Source organism: Vicugna pacos, chromosome 2 (assembly GCF_048564905.1).
Source record: "Vicugna pacos chromosome 2, VicPac4, whole genome shotgun sequence".
NCBI lineage: Eukaryota > Metazoa > Chordata > Mammalia > Artiodactyla > Camelidae > Vicugna > Vicugna pacos.
The window spans coordinates 110,574,225-110,600,409 of NC_132988.1; the positions used below are offsets into that span (position 1 = coordinate 110,574,225).

At 44.8% G+C, this 26,185-nt stretch overlaps 1 protein-coding gene across 17 annotated transcripts in view; it reads left to right on the forward strand.

Moving 5' to 3' along the window:
* LDB2 (LIM domain binding 2) overlaps positions 1–26,185 on the forward strand; it is a 377,068-nt gene that overhangs the window by 132,107 nt on the left and 218,776 nt on the right. The gene's annotated exons all lie outside the window — the stretch shown is intronic.

A 26,185-nucleotide genomic window follows, 5' to 3' on the forward strand; every position in this document is an offset into this window, starting at 1 on the left:
GTGAAGAAAAAAAAAATGGATGTTTCCGTCACTACTTTAGGGAGACTGAAAACAAGTGCAGAAGCACACGGGGTATATGACAGGCTGAGGATGGAGTGGATGGGAGAAATCAGAAGGAAGAGGTAGATGAGTTACCATGGCATGTTGGGACGAGACCTTGGAGATCCTCAAACGGTATACTGAGGAACTGGAACTTTATTTTCTGAGTAGGGGATTTTGTTCAAGGCTTTGTCCAGTGGAAAGAAGGACCAGGTGTGGGCTTCAGGAGGTGCATAGCGTTCCTGTTGCACACAGCCCGTGGCCACCTCTGCCTCTGTAGTGATTGCTGGGTTCTGAGCCTCTCCTCATGACAGAAAGGAAGAAGGAAAGGATCTGAGGTTGTGGCTGGGGACCTGAAGGCTTGGGACCAGCATCTGACACCCTAGAAAGAGATGTGCATCTTATCTTTCCCTGGAGACCAGGCACTGGCCTGGAGGTCTGGAATGCTATCATCATGCGCTCCTTTGGAGATCACTTCAGCTAGTGCATAACCCCAGATTCGGCAGGTCCAAACTCTGAGATCCAGGGAGTGGAGCAAATTAGAGAGACATGGCAATGGTCATCAGAGCACATCTCTGTGGGTGAGCTAGTTGCTTGTCTCTTCAGTCCTCAGTGTCTTCATCTATAAAATGGGACAATAGACTACGAACCACACAATGTTGCAAATGGGGTTAAATGACCCAAAGCACATAAAATATTTAGGACTGGTGCTCAGCACGGCTAACAGCAACAGTAACTGCGATCCTTGTCCTCCTCCCCCTCAGTGATTATTCCTGGGGTGGAGGTGGTAGAGTATCAGTGGCATCGATGAAAATGAATGTCCAGTGGCCAGTAAAAGGCAGATCTGAAATCATCACTGTCGTGAGCCCTGGCCCAGGAACAGGGGCTTAAGAATATCTCCTTGCCTGCTGACCACCTGCCTAATGTAACATTTTTAATCACAATGAAGACACATTTTTAAAAAATAATTCAGTTTCTTACCGATGAGACTGAGGACATGGACATTCCGGGATTGGGTTCTGATGGAGTATTTGTTCCCACTCCGACCTCTTTGGTCTTGTAGTGGATTTAACGTATTGATTTCTTTCATCCAGGTAGAGACACCTAGGACGCTCTTTGCCTGTGGCCGTGTCTCAAGTGGAATTAGGACGTGGGTGTGTTTAGAGGCTTCACGTCCTGCTCTGACTCTGAGCAGATCAGTAACTTCCCCTGTCCTTCTAGCTGGTCATCACTGGGGTGAGAACACTTCCCGTGCAGCAGTTACCTGTAAGCCAGGCCCCAGGGCCCTGTATTTCCAGCAACCTGGCCCTCCCCATGAGCCCTTCGTGGGTCTGTGATTTATACACAATAGCCCAGGTGCAAGGCTCTCCCTCAAGTCCTGCCTGGATCGGAGGGGACAGAAGGGACAGACACTGGGCCAGGGGAGGAAAGAGAAATGAGATCTGACACAGTCAGAGATGTGCCCTGTCCTTTACAGACGTTCACTCATTCACCGTGAGGCTGGGTTCTCGATACGGGTTGGTGGTAGGGGGTGGGTTTAAGCCTCGCAGGAAGGGCCTTCAGGTCTCCACGCCACGTGTTTATGGGACAGCACTGCGGGTGCCCCAGGGCTGGGCTCCTTCTTCTCTGGCCAGGCCTGCCCACTTGGCCTCTGGGTGCAGGAAAGGACATGTGCCTGATGGACAAGGAGAAGACACAGGGTCCCTTTATGAAACTCAGGCCCAGAGAGCCACTATACAAACGTGTGTCCCTGGAGACCTCATGGCTTAGGGGCTTTGGAATCTGAATCCGTGCTGTGAACGTGCGAATAGATTCAGGGGGACGTGGGGAGCGGGAAGACTTCTGCATCCATCCAGGTCTGATCTGAGTCCCAGATGCGCTTTAATGTTCTCCACCTCAGTTCCCTTATCTGGAAAACGGGACAACTGATCCTTCATCTTGAAACTTGGCGAGGACTGGATGTGAGCTGCGCAGAGTGCCGGGACCAGTTATCAGCTCGGCAGACTGGCAGCTCGTAACTATTCAAGACATCGCATTTGTTCTTTCTTTCTTGTCTACGTGGGGGGCTTAAGTTCTGTGAGTTTGGTGATGTCATTATCTCCAGTCTACAGAGGAGGAAGTTAAAACACAGACGCTAAGTTGCTTGCCAATTTCACACACTAAGTAAGCAGCAGAGCCGGGATTCAGACCCGGAGGCTGGACCCCAGAGCCCATGTTCCTAATCTTCATGCGATGCTGCCTTTTTACAGGAGGGCTGCCAGTTCAGAGGTACTGAGATGGCCTATAATTCATGTGTTCAAGACATAATGAGGTCTAGCTGGAGCAGAGAGCAGGAGGGAGCAGAAGAAGGCGAGGACAGAGACGTGAAGCAGCCAGCTGATTGCTGCTGGCCTGGGAGCTGTTCTAAATACTGCCCTTTCTTCTGCGTCGATTGGGAAACTGTAGGGGGTGTTTGATCAGAGACAAGACATGACCTGTGTTTTGAGCCCCTATATTTTAACTTCCCTCTCTTCCTGTTAATAATCTCTGGCATTTATTGACTGTTTACTGAATGCATTATCATGCTAAGGGCTTTATGTGCACTTAATTATTTAAATCTTATGCTAAATTTGCAAGGTTGGAATTATCAGACCCAATCTACAGATGTGGAAACTGAGGCTTAGAATTTCAGTAACTGGTCAAGGTCCTGTAGCTTGTAAGTGGTCTCAACAAGTTTGGGTTAAAACAAGGTCTGTTTGGCTCTGAAGTCAGTGCTCTTTTTTTCTCTCACCTCCGAAGGGTTTCTTATCTGCTATGCCATCCTGACCCACAGACGTAGTTCCAAACGGTCTACGTCTCATTTAAGCAGAGGCCCCCGGACCTGAGGAAGTGTCCCACTGCACGCTCATCCACACCGAGGCAGCGAGGGGATTTCTCTTACGGCAACTGCCATTCTGTCTCACCAAGCGCCCTTGTGGTACAGGCGAGGAAGGCGGGATGGGGATGCAGCACTTGTGAAAATGAAGAATCTCTGAGCTGGTTGACTTGAATTTTCCTATCAGATCTACCAGCAACGAAATGTGGGGTCTTAAGTACCAGCGCTTAGCCAACTGTAATCAAGAGTGTCTGCGAATTTGTGTTTTAATGTCTGTCTTCCCAGAAGGCTTCAGGAGGGTAAGGTCAATGTTTGTCTCATTTCTTGCCACACCCTCATTGCTTGGAGCGGTGTCTGACCGTAGCAGAGGCCAATTGCTATTTGAATGAAAAATAATCATAGCCAGCTCTTACGGACTGCTTGCTCCCCACGGGGCACGCTACGTGCATTTTTCCTGTGTAATCTGATCATGACAGCTATTTACGGATGGATAACATTCTCCTCATCTCCATTTCACAGATTGGGAAACTGAGGCCAGCGAGTCTTGGCAACTCATTTGAGATCACATCAATAAATACATAATGAAGGTGGCCTAAATTTCAATGACCTTGGACAGAAAATTAGAGACTTGAATTAGCTTGTGTCTGAGGGTCCTTCCAGTTCTCAAATTAGACATAAAGAACCTGATTCCCAGGCCAATACTTTTTCATCCCAGTCTCATTGTCTCCCTATAACTCAGAGGAGGGAAGTTTTAGGACTAATGCGTGGTTTTCACAAAGCTCATTTTATATCTTTCTTTGTGTTCCCCTTTTCAGGGAAATGCAACAGGACAAATGAGTTAGCCCGGCCATCTAGCTGTAGGGGGTTGTGAGCTGGAGAGGAGTCTCTTTACAGAACTTGGCTTAGGTGGCCCAGGGATTTGAACTTGCGCCCCTGCTGGCAGGACTTCTCACCGCTGCTCAGATGAGCCACGGTTATGCAATTTGCTTTCCCTCCCAAAGTGCACCACGGGATGCCTGGTCTTCTTGAAATCGCTCTCATTTAAGAATCTGTCTTTTTTGAAGCAAATGTGTCATCTCAAACCTTTTATGGCTTTATGGAAATCTAAATGCACTTTCTAAGCAAGGATGGCCCGGGTTTATCTGCCTGTCTTTTTCACTCGCACTGCTACCCGCACAGAAAGGTGACTGGGGGGCAAGTTAAATATCTCTTTGACTTTCCCCTCGCCACCTTGGATGATGAGAGGACATGAAAACTTGTCCTTTGAGAAAGAGTTAAAAGATCCAGGGATGATTCGCCTGAAGAAGGGGGAGGGCCATGGGGGCCATGGCTGTGTCCTCAAATGTTTGAAGGCCATTTAAAAAAAGAGAGACTACTATTGAGGGCCTTCAGGTGGTGAACCAGCCCGAATGCTGGATAGCCAAGGAAAACGGGTGAATGGGGTAAACTGATTTCCCCTTCAGCCCCTTACTGTCTTTCCTTCAGTTCAGTGGACTGGACATAACAGACAGCAATGTTCAAGAATTTCAGGCATCAATTGGCTGCTTATTCTAGGTTATATACAAAGTGCCTACCATTCCTAACTTACTATGATCCAGCTAGTAGAAATTAAATGTGAAATTATTTTAACTTCTTTCACTTACTTCTTCCAACTGTGCAATCCCCTTCCATTTTAAAAAAATGATGAAAATATGGCAGCATCTTCATTTGGGGTACAGAGTTTGTTTTTCACTCGTCATTCTTTCGACAAGTCTTATTGAAGACATTGCCCTATGCCAGGCCCTGGGATTAGAGAAGGATAAACTTAGATAAAATCAGTACCCTCACGCAGCCCAGAGAGCGAGAGGCAGACAATCAACACATAAACATAAAACAAACAAAAATATCATTATTTGTGTAAGAGTTATGAAGAAAATGGACTGAGACTAAATAAGGAGAAATGTTCCCTTTTAAATCAAGCTGGTTTGACAAGGCCTCCCGAAGGAGGTGACGTTGAGGTTACCTGAAGAACCAGGAGGTACAAGCTATGGAGGAAAAACTGCATTTGTACATCAATGAAAATATAGGTATTTCTTTCCAGGCCTCAATTCAGTATATTTTCTCTTTCTTTTGTAACTTTATTAGCTCTGTGTTAGGTATTTCAATTTTCTTAGTGCAATTCCAAAAGCAATTACTAAGTGCATCCCGTGTGTCTTGAACTGTGTTGTATGTGTTATTATTTTTGACAATTAATGTATGTTTCACCCTAGATGGTGGGAATTGATATCCGTGAGGCCATGGTGGCTGAGAGGGTTGAGCTATTGATCCACAGAGAGATGCCTAATGAAGATTAGAGCTTAGATGTGGGCTCTGGGCTGTTGGACTCCCATGTTTGTCACCTCTCCACTGATCCCCACTTTGGGGGTGTTTCTGGGCATATCTGGGGTCCAGGTGGACTGGAGAGGCTGAGATCCTCTCCGTGGAGGGGAACCAGTTAGCTGTCTCCATACTCCGGCCCTCTCTTTGGGTGTCAAGGACCTCAATTTCCATCATGGAGTAGCACTAAGATTATGACTTGGAAGGTAAATGGAACAGGAAGAAGGAAGCTACAGCTCAGGAGCCAGGCTAAATTTAGAACCAGAACGGACAGCGGAGAGGCAAGGCTGGGATTTCACGGGCTACACAGAGGAGCTATGATTTGTGGATCTGTGGCCCTGTCTTGTCTTCCCTGAGTGCTGCAGAAGGAATCTTCCTAGAGCGTCTCCAAGATGGAGCTCGTCCCTGGGCTTGTGTCCCCCCGTTGGTTGAACACAGACCAGACTGTGGAGTTGGAGGTAAGGCAGAAGCAGAGGAGATGGAGCCCCCAGCTGAGTTTGGCGGGAAGGAAGAAGGCAGGGCAGTGAGGAGTCCCCGGCAGCCCTGACCTATTTCTCTCCTCTTCCCCTCTGGTAGCCGGAATACATCAGAGGGAGAGGTGTGTGGGTCACTTTGGCATACGCATGTGTTCAGTGGAGAATAAAATTCTATCATGCTGAATCCATCAGACGACTGGTGCTCGTGAAAGTAAATCTGTTTTCCAGAATCAAAGACAAAGGCATGGCCAACTGTACTGGGTTGGAGAGTATATCCCCCTCACAAACTCCCTCCCCACCCAGATCCTGGAATCTCAGAATGTGGCCTTATTTGGAAATAGGGTCTCTGAAGATGCACCTACTTAATATAAGGTCATACTGGATTAGGGTGGGTTCAAATCCAATGTGCAGTGTCCTTATGAAAGACACAGACACAGAGACAGACATAAGTAGAGAGAAGACCATATGAAGATGGAGGCAGAGGCTGAGGGATGCAGCCACAAGCCAAGGGATACCAAGGAGCTCCAGCCACCCCCAGAATCGAGGAGAGAAGCATGGAACAGATTCTTCCTGCTAGCCCTCAGAAGGAACCAAGTCTCCTGGCACCTTGATTTGAAACTTCTGGACTCCAGAACTGTGAAAGCATGCATTTCTGTGGTTTTAAGTCACCCACATGTGGCCATTACAGCAGTGACAAGAAATTAATACACCCATTGACTTAACAATAAGGACCTCTATAATTCCTCTTCTTTCTCTCCATCCCCATTTCAAACTCCTTGTGGGCAAAGACCCAGATTTAACTCCTAGCTGTCTCCCCAGCTCCTGGAACATCCTTGGTACTCAACAGATATTGAAAGAATGAACAAATAAAATAGAAACTTCTTGGTCAAAGCAGTCTTTCCAAAAATTCAGAAACATCAAGCAGCCCGCCATGTTTTGTGTTCATTCTCTTGATGTTATTAAGTGCCTATCGTGTGCCAGGAACTTTGCTTGGAGTGGGGTACAGGGTGGTAAGCAAATAAAAGGTCAGCACTTTTGCTTTCTCATGGCTGATTATTAGGAGAGGATGGGCAAGGGGACAGGTTAAACCAGCAAATACACAGATGTATTAACAATGCAGGTAGTTTTGGACGGTGATGAGTGCTCAAAAAAGAAAAAAAGAAAAATCAAACATGATAACGGATAGAGTGACTGGAGTTTCCTCAGTTCAGCAGTGCCACGGAAGGTCTCTGGCATTTGAGCTGAGATCTAAATCATAAGAAGGAATCAAGCCTTTGAAGACCTGGAGGACAAGCCTTACAGGCAGAGGGAACAGCAAGTGCCAAGACCCGGAAGCGGAAGTTGGCCTGCAGTGTGCGGAACACAGAAGAAGAGCTGGCGAGCCAGGTCCAGGGGTCCCAGGGTAGGGGATGATGTCAGTGAGACAAATTTGTCTCCATTTTCATCATCTGAATCCCGAAAATTTCCAATTCACAGGAGAGTGACTTATGTATGTTTCTATGGTGAGGAACATTGCTTAAAATCAAACTCCCGTGGGATGTTGGTGCCTGGCCAAGGGGAGCTCCAGGGATGATGGAATCTGCCTAAGGAATGGGGCTAGGTTTTCACCAAGGCCAAAGAGAGGACAAGCCAGACCTCGTATGCATTTTCTTCTCCTGAGATCACTGGTCTGATCGGCCACCCGGGGAGGCCTGGAGCGGTTAAGCCTGGTCTTTGTTTTGTTTAAAGCGCTGTTTTCTTTGTGTTCCAGCAAAAGGCAAGGCGGACTGGACTTTGGGGATCATGCCTCTGGCTGATGTGAGCCGTGTATCAATGGTACAAGCTTTTCAGCTGTTCTGTGTCCTGCAGTTTGGTGGCAGGGATTTGAGAAGTGGCCTCTTGTTACGGAGTTGTTTTGCTTGTCCTTGGTTTTTGCATTTTCATTAAACCATAGATGCCTTTAATTGCTTCCATGTGGCCAAAATGCTCCTTGATTGGAATTCTGTGGAAACTAGAGTTTGCTTTATTAAATAGTGTTTCTTGAGGGATTTGAGTGGTCTTTGGTTTCCTTCCTCTCCCTCCCCCCGTTTTTCTTTGAGTTTTTAATTTGTTTCAATGTCTAATCGCTTGCTTCTGTGCTGGAATTGCTCTCCAAGCGCCTACAGCCGAGTATTATAATTCCCTTTATTACTGCAGAATCATCTTTAGCCTTCAGTTGAGATGACTGGACAAGAATCAGATTAAGTGGAATTAGTATCTATTTTTCATGGTGCATTGCTCCTGAAGCCGGCAGTCCCCCTTGCTGGCGAACTTTTTTGTGGTTTTGAAAACGATGAAATTAGAAATAATCAATACCTGACCTCATTTAAGCCTCACGGCACCCAGGGGGACACAGGTGTAAGTCATCCACACTGTACCTCCTCAGAGAGGTACTATGACTTGTCCAAGGTCACCCTTGCAGACTGTGTGAGAGCTATAATGCCAGCCAGGCTCCTGCAAGTCCAAAGCCATCTCTCAGATCCCTTCTAGGGAGTGATTCCCTAAAATACAAGCGAGCGGGGGAAAGAAGCTGCTCCTGAGATGTTGGAACAAAACAAATTACATCTAGTGAAACGTTTTAGTGAGTCCCTGGCTGCATACTGTTGATAATTAATGCTTCTTCTCCACCTGGAATAAGAGGAATTCTATTTTTACTTAATACAGAGAATGGAAGCACACTAGGGCGGATACCACCGTGTTAGGGTTCTCCAGGGGAACAGAACCACGAGGATGTGTGTGTGTGCGTATAAAGAGATTTATCACTAAGAATTGGCTCATGTGGTTAGGGAGGCTGACAAGCCCCAAGACCCGAGTGGTGAGTTGGTGAGCTGAAGACACAGGGCAGCTGCGAATCAAGAGACCCGGCAATTTAGATCCGAACCCGAGGGCAGGAGAGGACTGATGGTCTGGCTCAGGCGGGTGGGGATTGCTCTTAGCCTTTCTGTTCTGCTCAGGTCTTCAACTGATTGGAGGGGACCCACCCATGGGGAGGGCAGTCTGTTGTCCTCAGTCTCCTCCAGAAACACCCTGAATAAAGTTGGCCTAAACATCTGGGCACCTGGTGTCCCAGCCAAACTGACACAGAAAATTAACCATCACAACTGCCTGGATTTGAATTTTGCTTTTGTCATTTGCTAGTTAAGTGACCTTGGTCAAAAGGCTTACTTTCTTCATTTGTAAATTGGAAACAGTAATTATCTATCTCATAGGAATGTGGCAGGAATTTAGTGAGATAGTTTTGTAAAGTGCTTAGCACGGGGCCTGGCCCCCAGAAAATGTGCAGTAATTGTGAGCTATTTATCTTGATACTGTTACATGTTATGGTTGATAACAATTCCAGGGACAGACAGGCAAAGCCACTGTGTACATATTTAGGTTGCATATTTTGAATCTAAACTCTTTTTTTTTAGGTTTTGGCAAATGGCAATTTTCTACATAGACATTTAACCACTAGAAGTTAGAAGATTCCTAGGTAGCTTCTGACTTCGGTATTTGCTTCCTGGGAGACTGTGAGCAAACTGTCCAGCCTTTCTGACCCTTGGCTTGCTCATATACAAAACACTTGTGCTGCTAATCTCAAGCTCTTGGTATAAGGATCATATCAGACTCAGTATGTGACGTCCCCGAGCATGCATCCATCCCCCAGAGGACACTGACTGGGGTGGAGACGGGGCGCTGCTTAGCGTCAGGCCCTGCCCAGGGGCTGGCATCCCGAGTTAAGTGGGGTGGAATTACTCCTAAAGAAGGCGGGGGAAGGGGTCAGGTGCGGCAGCAAGGGCTGGGAAGGGCAGCTCCTGCAGGTGTTGACTGGCAGAAATTCTCTGGACCATGAGTTGGAGAGAAAAGGCTTTACAGGTAGAGGAATCATGTAGGCATTATATGGCTTATAAGAAAGTAGTATATTGCCATTAGGTGGGGGGGGGGGTTAATGACTCTTCAAGGTGACAGTTGATTGTTTCAGAACCCATTCTCAGGACAGGACTGGGAGCTATACAAACACGGGGGCTTACAGTGTTTAAGAAAGAAGGAGCCTCTTTGACATTCATTTTCAAGTGGACATATTTGCCTGCAGTGAGGACTATGGATAGAAAACATACAGTCAGGTGTGCAGAGAAGCTGACAAGCAGGGGGTGTAACAGACGCAGAAGAGCAGGGCCCCGGGAGCAGGGGCATGAGCTGGACTGGGGGCGCGATGGGTGCCCGGCCAGGGCAGGATGAGGAGGGCAGATATAAAGGTGAAACCTGCGATACCTTCCCCTGGGCATTGGTGAGCTTCCAAGGGAAAGGGAAGCGAAGAAGATGGACATGAGTTTAAGCAAAGTGCGATTCATCAAGCCTGAGAGTCACAGCTGAGTGCGCTCTGGGTTCCAAACAGAGTTCTGAATGCTTCTTCGCACATTTGATAAAGCCTCATAACAAACCCACAAAGCAAGAGAAAACTGAGGCCTGGTGTAGTGAAGGAATTCGGCCAGGGCCACACAGCTATTCAGGGGTAGAGGTGGTCTTGTCATAGAAGGTCCTTGGAATCTAAATTGATCCCAGCACTTCCCTGCTTAAAACCCTTCTAGGAGGTCCCCTTGATTGGAGGAGGAAGAGATCCCGTGCCCCAATCCGGCTCATCTGCACCTCGCTCCTGGCTCCCAATACTTGGCTCCGATGCCCTCCTCACTCCTTAAATGCATAGTGATCTCTTGACCTCCACGCTGGGGCGCCGTCTGTTTCCTCACCTCTGCTGACCAAGCCCTCTCTTAAAGACAAATGTACTTGAGTGGGGAGGGTAGAGCTCAGCGGTAGAGCATGTACTTAGCATGCACAAGGTCCTGGGTTCAATCCCCAGCACCTCTGTTTTTTTTTTTTTTTAACATACATAAACAAATACATAAAACCTAATTACCTCCTCCTCCATCCCCCAAAACCCTCCAAAGAATGAATATACTTGAGAAAATGTTTATTTGATGTAAGCTGGCTGTGACGGGGAGAGTCAGGAGATTGGGGCCAAACTCATTCACCCCTCTACTGCCAGTGTCTGCCCAAGATCCTTCTGCATCTCTGGGTGGCTCCTCCTCTCTCTTCAGTTTGTTACTCTAAACCAGTGGTGTTTAACCTGCAGGACATCTAGCAATGTCTAGAGACATTTTTGGTTGTCACAATGGGGGGAAGTGCTAATCACAAGTTTTGAGTAGAGGCCAGGGATGCTTTCAAACATCCTACCCTGCACAGGACAGCCTCCTCCTACAACAAAGAGTGATCCAGCCCCGATGTCAGTGACGCTGAGGTTGAGAAACCTGCTCTAAAGAGACCTTCCAGCAAGGCCGTGGCCCGTGGTCACCCTGTCTAAAACCTTCTCCTTCCTCACTCCCGATACTTTGTGTTCCCATTTCCTGCTTTATTGTTTTTCTCTTGTGCACCAGTCACTCTCTGATGAATGATATATTTCACTCACTTATTTTGTTTATTTTTGTCATCCACTATTGTATATGCTCTACAAGGACAACCTATGTCCTTTTTGTTCACTGCTTTATCCTTCATGCCAAGAATATTGTCTAGCACATAGTAAGTGCTCAATAAATATTTGGTGCATGAATGAATTCAGAGTCCTAGTTAAATTACCAATTTGTCAGAGAGGCCACTTGGGTTCAAATCCATTTACCTTCTCTTCTTGGACTCTGGAAGGTGATGGAAATCTTCCTTTTTACATCCTTTGATGGTGATGTTGCCTTACTTTAGTCCTGACCAGGATCCCCCCAAAACATTTTCCCTGAATGTAAGAATAGGGAAGGGGGGCAGGTTCCTTTAGGAACAATAAATTCCTGAAGAAGCAAGTGTTCTGGCAGGATGCCTTTGGAAGGACCCTTAGAATCATCCTTCTACTTGACAAGCGAAGAAACTGAGGCCCAAGCACATCCTCTAAGAACATTTTGAACATTTTGGATTCTTTGACATGTATTGCTTAAGGTCGCCCTGCAAAGAATGACCAGGATCAGAATCGGAACCCAGTTTTCTGCCTTCCATGGAGATGGAAGGAGGAAGTGAAAAATCCTGCAGGACCAAATATGGGTGCTGGCAGGCAAGCCACAATTCTCGAGAGCGCTCTTTGCAGTGCAAGATGTGATATCTAGCTGACAAGGAAGCAAACTGGCTAGCTGAATGCAGAGCTTTCTGAGATGCTGAGATGCAAATTAGCCCAAACCACATGCAACTGTGGATTTGAGGCTGGCGTGCAAAACAGAGGCCTGGCTTCTTTCAGGCTGCATTGAAAACTCACTTCGATGGATGGAGTACCCCCGTTCTTTCCCGGGCAGGCACTATGCAAGGCACAGGGGAGACAGTGAAAAACAGAGCCCTGATCCCGCCCTTAGGGAGTCTGCAGTCTCCAAAGGGAGACGGAGCAAGGAGGGCACCCTCGTTCGTACCCACTGTCAGTGGCAACACTGGGAAAACAGGCTAATTGGATTATATGTTTTCTAAGGATAGAGATCTCTGTCCTGAATGTCTTTAAGGCCACCTAACACTGATGCCGGATCAATAATGATGGGTAGAAATTAACAAGGGCTTCTTGCGTGCCAGGCATTGTGCTAAGCACTTTAATGTATCTGTTCATTTAATCCTCGCAACAGCCCTACGAGCTACCCTCGTGGCTCCCATTTTCCCAGCAAAGGCAACTCAGGTGGAATAACTTGCGCAGAATCACAGAGCAAAGAAGTGCTTCACGGGCATCTAGCCCCAGGCCCTCGCGTTGTAAAGTGCGGGGCTGCCCTATAAGAGGCATTACTGATACGTATTATTTAATATCCATGGCAACTCTGGCCTTCGGACTTTCTCCACCACTTAATAATCATGCCTTTTACTGGGTATTCACTCCATCCCAGTCTCTGGTCCATGTATTATGTAGTGTCATCTTCACAATGAAAGGTGAAGAATTACATACATTTTGCACTTGGTGAAACAGAGGCACAGAGAGCTTATGTAATTTGCCTGAGATCACACAGCTAGTAAAGGTGGTCAAGCCAGGATCAGGCTATTTCATATAAATGGAATCAAACAATGTGCGGCATTTTGTGTCCGGCTTCTTTCACTTAGCACCATGTTTTTGAGGAACGTGTGAAAGCGTTTGTCAGTATTTCGCCCCTTCCATTGCTAACTGTATTCCATTATATGGAGGTACCACTTTGTGTATCCGCTCATCAGTTGATGGACATTTGGATTATTTCCATTTCTTGCCTATTGTGAATAATGAAGCAAGTCTTCTACGAACACACCAGTCTTATGTGTGACCTCTTATTACCAAGGGTTTCTCTCTCATGTCAATTAAAAGGGATGAGTTCTGGAGCCAGGACATGGCCTTGAATACTGACTTCAGCAGGTATCAGCTGTGTGACTGGGAAAATTAAGCAACTTTTCTGTGTTTTGGGTTTTTATCTTCATTTGTAAAATGAGGATAATAACAATAATGCTCCAAAGGCTGAGACAGAAAATGCACAGTGTCTGGTTCATAAGTAAACACAGTCAGTGTGTGCCAGGTAAGCTGTGGGAAGCAAAGACCAGCCCAAAGAATGTGGTGTCTTGACCCATGGGGTTCAGAGTCGTTGAGACATGAAAATGTAGTAACGAGACACAATGTAAAATAGAATTAAATTAAATAGAGTACTACAGGAGTCGTCAGCATGAGGCTCATAGTAATCAAAAAACTTTTTTAAAGGTTTCTCAGCCTAGAAAATGGAGGCTTTTCTGTAGTTTGGAAGTCCTGGGAGGCTTCGGGATGGAGGCAAACTTGGGTGGAGGTCTTGAATGAGCAAAGGATGGTTGGGAAACAGTGGAAGACTGGGGGGGGGGTGAGAAGAGTATTGCAAGTGAATAATTATTAGAGAAATGCAAATCAAAACTACAGTGAAGTATCCCTTCACACCAGTCAGAATGCCCACCATTAAAAAGTCTACAAACAATAAATGCTGGAGAGGGTGTGGAGAAGAAGGAACCCTCCTACACTGTTGGTGGGGATGCAAATTGGTGCAGCCACTATGGAGGGAAGAATGGAGATTCCTTAAAAAACTAAAAATAGATGTATCATATGATCTAGCAATCTCACTCCTGGGCATATATCCGGAGAAAAATATAATTCAAAAAGACACACACACCACCCCCAATGTTCACAGCAGCACTATTTACAATAGCCAAGACATGGAAACAGCCTAAATGTCCACTGACAGATGACTAGATAAAGAAGTTGTAGTGTATTTATACAGTGGAATACTACTCAGCCATAAAAAGAATAAAATAATGCCATTTGCAGCAACATGGATGGACCTGGAGATTGTCAGTCTACATGAAGTAAATCAGAAAGAGAAAGAAAAATCCCATTTTATCACTTATATGTGGAATCTAAAAAGGGTATAAATGAACTTATCTACAAAACAGAAAGAGACTCACAGGCATGGAGAACAAACTTATGGTTACCAGGGGGTAGAGGAGGTGGGAAGGGATAAAGTGGGAATTCAAAAATTGCACCTCTTTGGGAGTGATGGAAATGTTAGCTGTCTTGATTGTGGTGGTGGTTTCATAGGTGTACATGTCTACCAAAATTCATCAAATTGTACATCTGAAATATGTGTAGTTTACAGTACAAGAACCATACCACAATAAAAGTGTTTAGAAAATTAAAAATTATAAAAAAGAAGAATATTGTAAGTGAAAGGGTGGAGAGGATAGAGGGAAAGTCCATCAGGCTGCGATGACGTCCAGGACAGTGGTCGGCGCTGAGTGGAAGGTGGGCTGGCATCCGCCCACTCCGGGTTCCAGGGCTTTCAGACTATGAGGAGAAGTCACCATGATGTACGTGAGCTCCTGTTTCCTCAGCTCTCCAGCAGCACATGGTATCATTCAATTTTTTTGATTTTTCACATGATGTTCAAGGGCTTAGATTTAATTTACCTTTTCTTGACTACAACTGAAATAGAACATCTTTTCATTGCTTTATTGACCACTTTCTGGGAATGATACTTTCACATTTTTCACTCTTTAATACTTTTATTGATTTTTGATTTGTAACAGTTTGTTATATATTCTAGTTACTAATCCTCTTCCAGCTTGTCACCTATATTGTAGCGTGTTTATAATGTCTTTTGTCATAAGAAATATTTACCTTTTGATGGATTCAAACAGATCACTTATTTCTCATATGATTTGTCCTTGTGGTGTTTGTTTACAAATGTTTCCCCTGTTCTGAGGTCATCTAAAATATTCTATATTTTCTTCTAACAGTTTGAAAATTTTGCTTTTCTTCATGTATCTAGTTAATCCATCTGGAATTTATCTTCGGTTATGTGAGGCAGAATCAAATGTTATTTTTCCCATGTGAAAAGCCAGTGGTCCCAACACTACTTGTCCAGTAGCCCACCTTCTCCCCACTCCCCAGCAAGGCCACCTCTTTCATAGACTCAGGTCCCGTGCATACTCCTGTCTGTTTCTCAGCCCTCCCATCTAGGCTGCTATGCTGTTTGCCACCTCACTTTCTTCATTTTACATTATAACCTAAGCTTGCTTTGTGTTATTATAGACTATGGGTAAGCATCATGCTTAAAGATTCCTATTTTTTTTCTAGTGGACAGATCATAGTTTCTGGAATTTTTCCTCCCTTGTAGGGCAGCATGTTGTTCCCAGGGTTTTTTGTTGTTGTTGTTGTTGTTATTATGAACTCTCCTGTGGTGAGTATTTTGCATATAAAGCATTTACATATTTTTGGATTACGTCCTTTGGATGGATTCCCAGAAATAGAATTACTGAGTCAAAGGGCATGAATATTTTTAATGCTTTTAATTCATGGCATATATTTATTTTAAAAATTAAAGGGAATAAAGATTCTGATAAGTTCCTGGTACTTTATTATGTAGTTGCGGCCAATCAGGCTGTGACAAGGCTGGGTCTGGGGAAGGCTGCCCTGTGGAAGTTCAAGAGAGAGATTAAGCTGGTCCCCTGAATAGATTTCTCTCCTTTTTCTCTTGTTTGATACAGTTTTGGTATACTCATTTATTCAAGCAGTCACTTATTAAGCACCTACTGTGTACCAGTTTCCACAGCCAAGCGGGCAGCATGCTTCTGTTTTCTGGTAGGTCAGAAGACAGGAAACACATCACATAGACAAAATCAGATGATAAGTGCATCCCAAAGGAGAAACATTGATTGATTTGGTAGAAAACTTGGCTCCTGTAGATTGAGTGGTGACCAGTGACACAGAATTTGAGATCTGAATGACAAGGAAGAGAGAGCCCTGCCAAGTAGAGGAAAGGCATCTGCTCATGGATGGGACAGCATGTGTGAAAGACTTGTGGTGGAGCAGAGTGGCCCTGGGCAGAAAGAAGATGTTTGTAGCAAGAGCCCAGGCCCGCGAGCTACACTGAGCGAGGTGAACTGAGGTGAACCAAGAAGAAGGACCAAGTCCCAGCCACGTAGGGCAGTGGGCTCCATGGCGATGAGCACCAAGGGGGATCCGTGGGAGGGTTTCAACAGGGAGTGATGCAGTCCAGTGGGTGCTGTTAAAAGATCAGGCAGGCTTCTCTGCAGAGCACAAGTGCAGGAGAATGGGGCGTGGACAGAGAGAAGGATTAGGAAGCAACCAGTGTTGTCCAGGCTGGAATTACTGGAGGCCCAGACAAGGAGGGTGGCAGCGGGAGAGAAACATTGGTGGTCTCCATTATAGGTGGGAAGTAGATGCAGGGCCATGGCTGATAGATGGGAGGGGTGGGCTTGGGAAAAGAGGGAAATCAGGAATATGTCCTGAAAGTTTGGGCTAAGAGACTGAGAACCTGGAATTACATTATTGAGATGGAAAAGAGTGGAGAGAACTCCTGGCCATTTGCCCAGAGAAAACTAATTTAAAAAGACACATGCACCCCGATGTTCATAACAGCACCATTTACAATAGCCAAGACATGGAAACAACCTAAATGTCCACTGACAGATGACTAGATAAAGAAGTTGTGGTTTATATGTATAATGGAATATTACTCAGCCATAAAAAGAATAAATAATGCCATTTGAAGCAACATGGATGGATTTAGAGATTATCATACTAAGTGAAGTAAATCAAACAGAGTAAGACGAAATATCATATGGTATCACTTATATGTGGAATATTAAAAAGGTGATACAGGTGAACTTATTAATAAAACAGAAAGAGACTCAAAGACATAAAAAACAAACCTGTGGGAGGAAAGGGGGTGGGGAGGGATAAATTAGGAGTTTGAAATTAGCAGATACAAACTGCTATATATAAAACAGATAAACAACAAGGTCCTACTATATAGCCCAGGGAACTATATTCAATACCTTGTAATAACCTATAGTGAAAAAGAATATGAAAAAGAGTATATCTATATGTGTAACTGAATCACTATGCTGTACACCAGAAACTAACACAATGTTGTAAATTAACTACACTTCATTTGAAAAAATAGAAAAGAGTCCTGAGAATAGGCTCAGGGTGTGGTGAAAATAGGGGTGCGTCTGGCTTTGGCCGTGTGCTGTCTGCGAGGCCTCTTCGGTTCACAAGTGGGGAAGTCGGTGAGGCAGCAGGAGCTCCCGAGGAGGAGCTGGGAACTGTCACAGAGGCCTTGGTGTCACTGGCATCTTAGAATCTAAGTCCCCAGGGAACAGTTGTGTAAAATGAGAAGAGCATGGAGTCCTTCAACCACCGTCAACAGAAACCTACTATTTTCCTTCTGAGTTTTGAGAATATGCTGGGTTTCTTATGTTTATCTTTTGTGAACAAAAATCTTTTCCCTTTTCCCAAGTAAAAAGAAGGGAAAATTCAGCCCTGCTACCGTCTTCCTGAGTTTTAGTGGTGACTCTAAGAATTACTCCTGTCATTTGATGCAGATGCAGCTAGGCAGGTCACAAACACAAGCTTTTGCACCTTGCGAGCTTTTCCAGAAGTGTTGTCTCGTCTGAGGTGTTTATGTTGGAACCGAAAATTTGTGCCTGATTTGATGGCGAGCTCTTCTCAAGATATACGAGTTGATACCCTCATCACATTAACCCGCCTCTCAGGACCTCTCCCGCTCAGAGGCTGTGATGTAACATGAGGTATGGCGCTCACCACCCAGAACTGTCACCCGCGAGCCCAGTGCTGCCAGAGTAATGTCCCGCCACGTCATTTTCAAAGTGGGTCTGCGCAGGATCCCTACTCTATTATTCTTGATACGTCGGAGTGCATGTCTCCAGGATGGAGTAGAAAAGCGAACATTTAATTATGAAGAAAATACTAGTCCTCTTTCACATCAGAATAATCTAGACGAGAACAGGCAGTGACACGTTGTAGAAACAGATGTTCAGAAACCAGAATCTTCAGGAGTCAAATCCCCCTCTTGCCTCATATTTGGTCTGTGACCTTGGGTCTAATCTTGACCTCCTGGGGCCTCAGTTTCCCCATTTAAATTGGGATAATAAAGGCACCAACATGATAGGAATGCTGTGAGGACTAGAAAGCGATTCACTGTGAATCTCTTACGTGCTTTCTCTCCAGTCGCTCAGGAAGTATTTAACACCCCTGCCTAGCAGACAGGTGGACAGGAAAGAGAGCAGACGTGTCCAACGATCATGAAAACCAAGTGGTTGTTTTTCTTCAGGGGTTTGTCCCTATGCTTGTTTTAATTAAACAAGTATTTATTTGTTCAATTAAGTAATTTAAATAATCAAGTAATCGAGGACTTACTTGTTGCGTACCTGCCAGGTGTTTGGTTCCGGCTGAGAGAGTGGGCAGGCACTGGAAGAGAGTCCGCCCTCATAAAGCTGATAGAGATTTAAACTTTTAGACAGTTGTCACTTTAGGACAGTTGTGCTAAGTCCAGTGGTGAAATGCTCAGTTTTGGGCACCTCAACCTGTATCCATTTTAGTTGTTGTTTTCGGATGATCGTTGGTAGCATTTCTCTTTGGAATCCTCACAATTAAGAGATGATTTCATAGGGCAAGAACGGAGACTGAAATACACAGATGGCCCAGGTGTCTGGGGGAAAAGGCCCTGATGTATCCATGGCTGCAGAGCCGTAACTGGAAGATGCCACGTCCTGCTTTCTGCCTCTTTTAATACATGCCTGTCCCGAGGCAGCAGCACAAGGGAGTGAAATGTAGGAGGCACTTTCTAAAAGGGAAGCCTTGAACTGTGAGTGCAACCCTGAGATATTCTATCAAGACACATAATTTACTCTCCTAGTAATATGCCGTTTCAGATTTCCCTGTTAAAAAGTTAACTAACGTTTACTGTTAAATGAAACGCACCTTAGTTGAGGATAAACGCCATGAGAGAAAAGAAAAAAAAACTACAACTAGGACGTAATTTTTTTTTAATGGCGTAACATTCAAGAAAAAGGGGGCACATAAAATTCTCTCCCTGTGTCCTTACAAGCTCGTGCGATTACCAGCTGGTGACAACAGATGAGCCAACCTAATGACTTTTATTTCTGTGTCTCGAAGTAGAATGCCTTCCGCAGACGTGGTGGAAAGCCTTGCTGTGGGCTGTCTGTTCAGGAGAGGGAGCCCCAACCATTCAGTGCGCTTGGCATTAATTGGATGTTGAAACAACTAAGAAGACTGTAGGTATTTCGAAGAACATTGTTCTGGACAAAGTAACAGATATGACCCCAAACTCAAGAGCCAGAGTCCCTGTGTTTAAATTCTCTCTGCTACTTGTTGGCTTTGTAATCTTAAGCACATATTTAACTTCTCTGTGCCTCAGTTTTCTCATCTATAAAATGGCATAAATCATGGAACTTCTATATTCAATATCTCGTAGTAACTTATAATGAAAAGGAATATATGCATGTGCGTGTACAACTGAAGCATTGTGCTGTACACCAGAAATTGACACAACATTGTACACTGATTATACTCCAATAACATTAAAAATATTTAAAAAGAGAAAAAAAAAAGAACTAGAACAACATTGGCATTTAGAAACAATGACAATCATAGAACTTATTCCCTAGGGTCATTGTGAGGTTTCCAGGGGTTTATATTATTCAGCGAGTTCAGAATGGTGGCCAACATGTAGTAAGTGCCAGGTAACTGTTGACTATTATTATTAAATGCGGCTAATTTGGACTAGACATGGTTTGATACGAGACTCCCAGGTTTGGAGAAATGAAGGAAGTGGAAAGACTTTTGTAGTTAGGGAAAATAAGGGGTCTGTATCCCCTTGAGTGCGAGGGGGCCTCTATGAAGGGACAAGTATGAGATTTGGGGGTTTTACTGCTTCCGTCTCAACCTGTGGATATGACAGGCAAAGAAATTTAGGGAAAGCAAGTGTGGCCAAGTGTGCGTCGGCCTCAGTCGTGGGGACACTTCTATTCCGTCTTCAGTATCTTCTGAGAGAGGTTAGCTGACATATGTGAAATGGGAGTGACCGAAATGCAAAGACACAGGCGAACAGAGTGCTATCCATGTGGGCCGGTGTACAGGAAGGTGGGGTTGTAGGATGCGATGTCATTATTTCCCAGAACCTCAAGGTGCTGAAGAAACTCAATGCCCTTCTCATCATCCTGTTTCCACGTCCCTTCATATACTCCACTTTGACCTGTTTGAGTTTATTTTCATAAAAAAACCACATTTTTCAAGGAATAGATGCTTTATGTATGGTTCATTCTTTGGAGGGGGTGTATGTAGGCCACGTGACAAGTGGTTGCCATGGTAATTTCTCATTATTGTTGAATTGAAAAATAATTACTCTGGCAAAAATCCCACATAACCTGTCAATGCTTAAGTTAAAGATGCCGGGGGGCAGCCCTGGCACCAGGAACCCATTTTTGGCGGAGTGGGACAGAGATGGGGACAGAAGAGAATCTGGGATGGAAGCAAAATGCTTCTGTGGATGTTTAAATATAATTAAGACTCTGCTGCTATTTGACCCAAGTGCATCTCTCATCCCAATATCTGATTTGGCTGCCAGGGCAACTTGGGCTCACCTGTGAGATGGGACAAAAGGACCAAGGGTTTTTGTTGCAGAAATGCATAGAGGGGCTTATTTAGAGTGGAGAAGCTTTCACGGTATTTTTAGTTAATTAAAATATACAGGAATTGTCCTCACTGCTCCCCCCACCACCTGTGTTCAGGCTGAGTTAATTTCATCTTTATTTACCTGGAGGCGGCTCTCTGCTGTTGCTACTTTGCAGCTTTGGGAAAAGAATCCACTTTTGACTTATTAATATTCACTAAGCACTAAATAGGCACTGTTCAGATACTAAACAACAGGAAGGATTGAAAGGAAAAAGCAGGCGTGACCTCCCCAAGGAGACTGGTGGCAGGGGATACGGAGTTGGATGCCCCCACCTCCCCTCCTCTGCGCCCATTCATCGGGCCGTTTGGTTACCCACCATTCTGTCCCGTGAGCCATTGTGGAGGACCAGGAATCACCTCTGCTTTCTTTCTTTTGTCAGTCTCAAGAAAGAATCCTCCTTTTGGTAAATGAAGCCCCTAAGGTATACTCTGCCTTTAAGAGAATGATAGACAAACTTTATAAGTAGTGGTCTTCCGTCATTTCATCTTCTCTGGACTTTCCCATGATCATCCTTCTCTGGCAGAGCTGGACTCCGCTTTGTAATGATGTAGACTCTGTCATTAGAACTCACTTACAAATGCCTTTTGTTTCACCTCTACCCATGCATGTTCAGACCAGAAGTCTTCAGTCTGGAAGCACAGCGACCCTCTAACGGAAGAACCAAAAATACAGACAAGCACACACTTGATGCCTAGGCGTGCCTCCTTCAGATAGATGCCCCAGAGAAATTCTTACATGTTCGCACAGAGGGACACCGCAAAGATACTTATTGCAGCATTGTGATAATGACAAAAGATCAGAAACTGTTTAGCGATCATTAGTAGCAGAATGCTTACATAAAATATATTACATTCATTCAGCGTACTACCAGGTGGCAGGTATAAGGAAAGAAGAAGACCTAGTATATAAAACGGCTCCAAAACACAATGTTGAATAATAATAATTAAAAAAAAGCAAATTTAAGGAAGGGAACATAGTATAAATCACTTTAATAAAATAGTAAAAACTTAAACCAGAAATGCGTATGAGTGGAGTCATGTATGTAATAAATATAAAAGATCGGTTAGGAAGAGCCATGCGATTCCCATGAGACGGTTGTTTCTGGGAGCCTGGAGGGAGGGAGAGAAAAACAGAGCTGGATAAGGAGACCCAGGACACTTATTTTTATTTATAATTTTTAATTCCTTTTAAAAAGGAAAAATAAGATATTTTAATAATTGTCGATTCTGGATAATGGGCCCATGGGTCTACATCATATTATCTTTTATTCTCTATTTTTAAAAATTAATAAAGGAAAACCTCCCTAATTTCAGTTGCAGTCAGTGAAGTATAGTCACTTAACCAACATTTCACTGTAAAGAACAAGAAAGTACCCCAAAGTGGTTCAACTGATGGCAAAGTAGGTGGGAAGTAGTTTCTGCATCAATATGAACGTGCCACATGGGTGGCTTGTGCAGCCACTGATGGAAAGTGAGGCACCAGTGATGTGACAGAGAGAAGACTTGCTTGTTCACTGTCCTGATCCCTTGGCCACTGGGTTTAGACTTGCGATTCCAGCAACCTTTGAGGAAGACTCTTACTGACTGTGTGGGAATAACCCCTCCATCTGGTGTACTCCTTGTTGGGTAGCTGCTAGGTGGGAGATCTGTTGAGGACAGAGAGATGCTTGCCACCCAGTCCCATCCTTGAGCCTCTCACGGTCTACTACAGCAGTCAGAGGTTTAGATAAATGCAGTGATTCAATTGTAATTTGACCCACACTCTAACCAGGGAGGAGTTGTCAAGCTTCCCTAGCACAGGTGACAGGGAAGGAAGAAATCCAAGCAATGGGACTTGGTATTTGCTGGGAGTGCCAGGCCAGCAGAACAACGGATGCAAAGACCAGGAGGCAGGAAATGGTTAAGCCGGGACCCGTGGTACATTGTTGGATCCTTTGGCTCCACACAGACAGACTCCTGACTATGCTGGTCCTCAGTGTGGTAAGGATGGCTTTCCCCTGGATGGAATGTCTTTTACCATGTATACACCGAATGTTGTGTCTGTTCTGTCTGGCAGTAGCTGGTGTGCACAGCCACCCCACACACCTGGGAACGAGGCCTCAGGCTCTTGGTTTTTTGTTAAGGGCATTTATTGTAACCTTTATCTTGGAGTCCTGAAAGGTCGATCTTGACCTACAGGTTCCTGATTCATCTCCTTGTTGCTTCGACCTGAGGGTGTTGTCTGCATGGAGAGTGGCCAGCAGCATCCTACTTACCCTTCACACCTTAGGGGAAATCAGATGTAGCTTCTCTTTGGAATCTTTGCTGCGAAATAGCCTTGGAAACTTGGCTCACGCTGCCTCCTAATGGTCAGTTTGCCGGCCTTGACGGTGCAGCCCACTCCCCAGGGAATCCCCTGTTTCTTCCATTTCTCCAGTGAAAGAAGCACCGAGCATGCAATCAGAAAGCAGAAGAGCCAGCCTGTAGACAGGACTGCACAACTGTGACCAGTCGTCTTCTGTTCTATTTCCTTGGTCTCTTTCTCTTCCTCACATGTTACCACGCAGAGCGCACGTGCCTTTGTCTGCAAGGCTCAGACCATTCTAGGTGACCGACATCTAGAAGATGAATGATGGAGGCACTGAGTTTCATTGTTGCCCGCAATGCGTGAGGTTGTCAGCGTGGCTGTGTGGCTGAGAACCGAGCTCCTCCCAGTCCCCTCGTTAGACCTTCTGCCGTGGGTTCCGTATCTGGTTCGGCCCAGGTATTTTTAGCTGCACTGCCACTGCTGCCCGGACGCCTGGCCTCGTTATTACACAAATTTCTCCCCTAAAATTGCCTAACTGATCCCAGGAACTAGACCAGACTGCAAAGTGGAAAGAAGAGGTGTTCAAAGAGGAGGTTTATTTTCAGAAAAACCACATGCAAGTGGGGAAAGGGGGCAAAATCTGTGGGGCCTGGAGGGCCTGGAAGACCTGGAGGAGGAGATCCGCTGCTCTTGTGAACCGTTTTCGCCCCGAGGTGAAAAATCATTTTTCAAGCAGGATTATTTGGTAAAAATATGGACTGGTCAGTTAGTTCATCAACTGTAACAAACCTACTGCTGAGGTGAGGGATGCTGATCACGGGGGAGGCAACGCACGTGTGTGGCCGGGGGTGTGTGGGAACCTTCTGTACTTGCCTTTCAATTTTGTCATGAGCCTAAGACTGCTCTAGAAAAATTAAATCTACTTTTAAAAATGGACTGGAACTAGGCAGACTCCTGTGTGAATTTTAGCTTCGCCACTTTCTAGCTGTCTGATCTTTATTGAGGCGTTTAGTTTTATTGAAATTCGGAGTCTCCATTTATAATCTTAGGGGCAAAGGAGACCATAATAAATAATTAACAGCTGCCCTTTATTGAGCAGCTATTATGCGCGGCGCAGTTACTCCTTGGTCCTCACCATCTACTGAAATGATTGTTCTCACTTTGCCAATGAGCAAATCGATGCAAAGGTAGAGGGCTTGACCAAGGTCATCCGGCGTACAAGAGGCAGAACTCAGGTGTTGAAGTTGGTGTAACACAGAGATGAGGGATATAAATTCTCTCTGAGGCAGCCTGCTTTGCCCCTTGGCAGCAATGAGGGCAGTTGTGAATATCAGATGGTTCAATTCATGGAAAAAACTTAGAAAATACTGAGTTATGGGTACTGCTATTAACCCAGGGCCCCCAAACATGTGTTTTTTCCATGATCTGCTTCCTTCAGAAAAAAGCCAAATGGAGACTGGCCTGTACTTGGCATTTAGCTATTTTTTTTCTTAAAACACTATTTTTGGTGGTGGTTGAAGTGTCAGTTTACAATATTGTGTAAATTTCTGGTGTGCAACATAGTGTCTCAGTCATCCATACACATACATACATTCATTTTCAGAATCTTTTTCATTATAGGTTACTACAAGATACTGAATATAGTTCCCTGTTCTGTACAGTAGAAACTTGTTGTTTATTTTATAAATATTAGTATCTGCAAATCTCGAACTCCTTTTTAATTCCCTTTTTCCATCAACATTTTTCTCTCATCGTTAAAGACTAATTCAAAGGCTTTATATATGTGTTTAGGGGTCAGTTGACAATGATAGCTTGAAAATATATGCCCCCAATTTTTATGTCAGTTTAAAAATATTGGCCAACAGACAAAGTGGGGTCAACCTTCTAGGTCTCACAAAAACTTTGTGCAGTGATTTTCTTGAGTTGGGTTTTTGATGGAACAAAAAGGAATTTCTTTCATTCATTCACTCTTTCATTCATTCATTCTATCAGACAAAACACAGAGATAACTATTTTATGTACCTATGATGCGTCTGACTCAGTGAAAGCACATAGTCGATTTTTATTTTTGGAATGTTCTAAGATTTGTGGCCAAAGCCAATTGATTTTATGTGTATGTGTATAGTTACCTAATGTGACCTTCTCCTATCACACCTGTCCTGACATTTCCTGAGATGCTGACTCATCTCATGTTCCATTACAGTTAGTTTGAATCAAATGATATTCCCCTTCTTGGATCATTACTCCTCCCCTGACTTCTGCCAACACTCACTTGTCTGGCCCCATGGAACCATCTGGCTACTCATGGACAATTCTTTCACCTCTTCGTAGCCTGAATCCTTTCTCTTCTCCTAGTGGCCAGATCAGCACGGGTTCTTGCGGGACTTTTATCTTCCTCTGGTTCATTTTCTAGCAGAAGTGCTAAAAACCACGAGTGAATTACAGGAAAATGGAGGTAGAGGAACTGATCTAGTCACTGGGCCTCTGAACGATGAGCAGGGCAAGAGAGAGTTGATACATTTCCATCCAGAGTTGTCCCGGTGTGGTAGACAGGTGTGTCACTGCCAAGTACACAGGTTACAAACAGCTGGAGTGATTTGGAAACATGCGTGATTTATGAACATTTTTGATGTAGCATTCCTTAGAACATGGAATGTTTCGTCCCTTAGAAATGATACTAAAGACGGTGGGTAAAGGCACGAAAAGGGCATTGGCTTGGTCTCCACTGTGCTCCAGGCGCTCTGCTGGGCACCGCTCTGCCCACTGACTTACTGAATTGTCACAGCTACCTTGCAGGGTAGTTTTTAACATTACTATTGTTGCATCTACTGCACAAGATATTTGTTACTGTTGCTACTATCACTATCTTTATCCTTCATTTCCAAGACAGAAAACAGGCTCAGGGAGGTAAAATAATTTGTCCAAGTGCACAGAGCTGGAAAGACCTAGTGTTAAGGTCAGGATGAGCGGGCTCTGAGGACTGCCCACAGGACGAGCTCCACCAGCAATGTAATATGACCTGCCATGCTACACGTGCCAGTGTCCTTCTGGGCATGAGCCCTGGCAACCGAGCAGTGCGTAGAGCAAGTAATTGGCCGGCAAACCCAACCTGA